We start from the raw sequence: 3,207 nt of genomic DNA, 5'->3' as shown, positions 1-3,207 counted from the left end.
AATTGATATATTGATGTTTTATAGATCTTCGCGTAGACTTCTGAGGGGTATTAGGTGTTTCCAGAGAAAATACAGCCAGCAATATAGTACACCCAGTTGATTTATTGTCACTCTTAGTGATTGCGATCAAAGTACAAATACCGTAGTCCCATTTTTGGTTTTCGTTCCTGCATTTTCTTTCTCAACATCACTGAAGTATTGATGCAAACTTTATATTTTCACCACAATTACAAAAAATGTATTGATGTCCTATTAAGCTCGAGGTCCGTTCTAAGTTTATAAAGAATCCAATACGCTTTAAGATATTGATTAAAAACTAACAGACAAATATATGAAGAATAAAAAATTGTTTACAAATTACCGCATAAAAAGATAGGAAGCTATGAATAAAATGACGCAAAGTAATGAAAGATATAAAAACAAGAGCAATAAAGGTAGATAACACAGGTAATGAGCTTGTTAATATGTTCACAGGTGTATCTTTTAGTATAACGCCTTAAATGTTTTCGAGCCCAGTTGGTAATTAAAAATCCATTAGTGGCAAAACGTTGTATTTAAAGTTTCATCAAAGCGTAACAGAAAAAGCTGAACTGTGTTATCAGATAATTAGCCAATAAAGCTGTCGGCAGGTGGATCTCTTTGAAAAGCGATTGTTTTAGTATGAATTATTCTGCGAGACTTATTCCTCAAGCATCTCTCCAGCACACTCCACACTCGAATTCGCTCCGCCGTTATGTTGACCAGTATGGGTAAGATCTCAGTCTCGCTGGTCCTCTTGTGTTTGATTGTTTCAGTGTTCTTGATCTGTACTGACCAAGGAGTAGAGGCAGCTGCGCCACTACCACGATATAGAGGAAGAGAAGAGGTAAGAGGCAAAACAAAACTCGCAGTTTCATAGCAGGTTGACTTCTCTTACATCATTTCGCGCTTATTTTGAAAATAATTATGGAAGCTATTCCTTAACAGTACTATCTACTCCTTTAAAAATATTGATTTAACAAAGTGTTTCTGGGAGCAAATAAATTGTTTTCATTTATTTCTAATTTTGTGTAAAAATCCTCACGCGGCGTTTCTATTTCCAGTTGATTCCTTCACGACGAAAAATTTGCGAAGTTGCTCGTTCCTTGAACTGCCAGACAGATGACGAGGGAAGGGAAATGGAGTTGATCGGCGGCCGGAACTGATCATGACTAATACCATTGAACAAATCCAGACCTGTAAAACACATTCTGTGAAGGACCACGAGATGTCCTCAACTGAGGAGTTTAGCGGTTAAATGAATGTAGATAAACTTAAATTATGAAGCTGATAAACTATGAATATCGCCAATAAAACAAAGCTTATAATTACTAGAATACACACGTAGTTCTTGACAGTCACTTCTGAGCTGATAAAACTTGTAACTACCATTCGCCCGCTGCGGGCGAATGGTAGTAGCAGTTTTGTGCGGGCTTGTGAACTCGATGTACTCAAAACCCCTTTACCAAAATTGTGTCGAAAGCCCCTCCAACCATAAGAATACCAATTAAGAGAGGTTTTTTACGAGCTCCACTACGAAAAATGTGTTCTTTGAGTTTCTGTTTGTCAATTTTTGTAGTCTGCGAACGATTAAAAATGTAAAGCCACCAGCCGCCGATTACAAAAATGTTGATTAAGCAGCTGAAATGTTTTCTTTTCAATTCGGTTCTCATAGCATTTTATCTTGCTGTTTTCAAATATATACGGGCAAACTTTCCATTCTCACTTACTTCAGTTTCCTGACTGGTGTTGACTAGGTAGTATATTGGACTTTAAGATTTTAAGATTTTAAAAGAAAAGACTTTCAGCTGTTTGGTTGGCGTCGCATGCTTTTAAAGTTTGTTTATTAAAGAACTGAGTTAGCCATGTTTATTCACGAAATCTTTGCATGGTTAAAAGAAGCCATTGAATGCTGTCAATGGAAATTGACACCTGCGACAAAATAATTTGCACTTGCAAAATATGTCTTTTGAGACATAAAAATAAAAAATGAAAACATTAAAACCCCGAGCTCGGTTAGAGATCGACCTTGCGAGTGAGTCTGAAATATTTATACACTCTTTTTTATAAGAATATAATTTAGAAGATATATCGAGTCTTGCCATATGTTCCATGCAAATAACATTTCTGCAAGACTTTATGTGCGTCATATCAGGCTTAAATGCCTGCAGTCTAGCTCTAAAATTACTTTAACACCATCCTGACACTATATGCATTCGAAAGGAGAAATGCCATAAGCTACAATCTAAGAATATTCACAATAATACTTTCAACCTAAAATCGGCAGAGAAATAAAAATATTCAGCCTCAGCCGCAAAACAATATTCTTAAAAAAAAAAAAAAGAGTGTAATAGCAATCTTCTCGCCCTTCTTTTTTTTTCCTCGTTAATTTGAAAGTCGATTATTCCTCCTCTACCTTTGTTTCTCGCTCTATCCCTTTCTCCAGATTTAACTCAGGTTAAAATAATTTCGTCTTTCAGGGTCGGAAGGAAGGTCTGTGGGTAAAATCGTAATCAAGGCGCGGCGATACGAAGGATAACTAATCCGACGCAGGTTTTCAAAACAGCAGTGAAAAATAAGCAAAGTTCCCTCTCAATTAGCATCTCATACTCATAGAAGTTCAGATCATAGCGACGAAGCATTGGTCAGGCAGGATCTCTGACAAACAACTTGCTTCACTTTCAAAATAAATAACGTCTGTATAGCAGTGCAACATTCACCTCCCTAGACAGTGTTGACAAAATTTAAGTTGAGGACCCACCCTCTGTGCGGCTTTGGTTGACATACGTAGACACGTGACCAGCCGCATCGAGTGAGGAAGAGAGAGGTCCCTGGGAACGAGGTTGCACCGCTTGATGGTTTTGGGACACCAAATGTGATATGGGTGTCATGACGTCATGTGAAAACACCAGTTGATAAATATGGGTAACTGACCAAGCTTCTTCGGTCAAGATGGCTGGATATTGGCCAAGTTACTGACCGAGACGGAGTCGAGGTCCATAAACTCGCAAAAAAAGAACGAGGCCAATATCCAGCCATCTTGACCGAACAAGCTTGGTCAATAAAGGATTTCTTATATAGCTTTCGGGGAATTTTCCCAGCGTGACACGGCGGGTAGTCCCGAGTATGCAAGATAGCTCCATCTTGCCCGCGCGGGTAGCCAATCACAGCGCAGGATTTGATTCATCT

The 3,207-nt window shown here is 38.3% G+C and overlaps 1 long non-coding RNA gene across 1 annotated transcript; it reads left to right on the top strand.

The window, feature by feature from the left end:
* Positions 1–647: 647 nt before the first annotated feature.
* LOC110044002 (uncharacterized) lies at positions 648–1,355 on the top strand. Its single transcript, XR_002296055.2, has 2 exons — positions 648–865; positions 1,083–1,355. It is a non-coding gene; the product is annotated as an uncharacterized LOC110044002 (long non-coding RNA).
* The last annotated feature ends 1,852 nt before the right edge of the window (positions 1,356–3,207 follow it).

The sequence above is a fragment of the Orbicella faveolata genome, unplaced genomic scaffold (assembly GCF_042242905.1).
Source record: "Orbicella faveolata isolate gen_17 unplaced genomic scaffold, um_ofav_v1 contig_46, whole genome shotgun sequence".
NCBI classification, from domain to species: Eukaryota; Metazoa; Cnidaria; class Anthozoa; order Scleractinia; family Merulinidae; genus Orbicella; species Orbicella faveolata.
The sequence above is the reverse complement of the archived record's forward strand: the minus strand, read 5'-3'. Positions and strand labels throughout refer to the sequence as shown.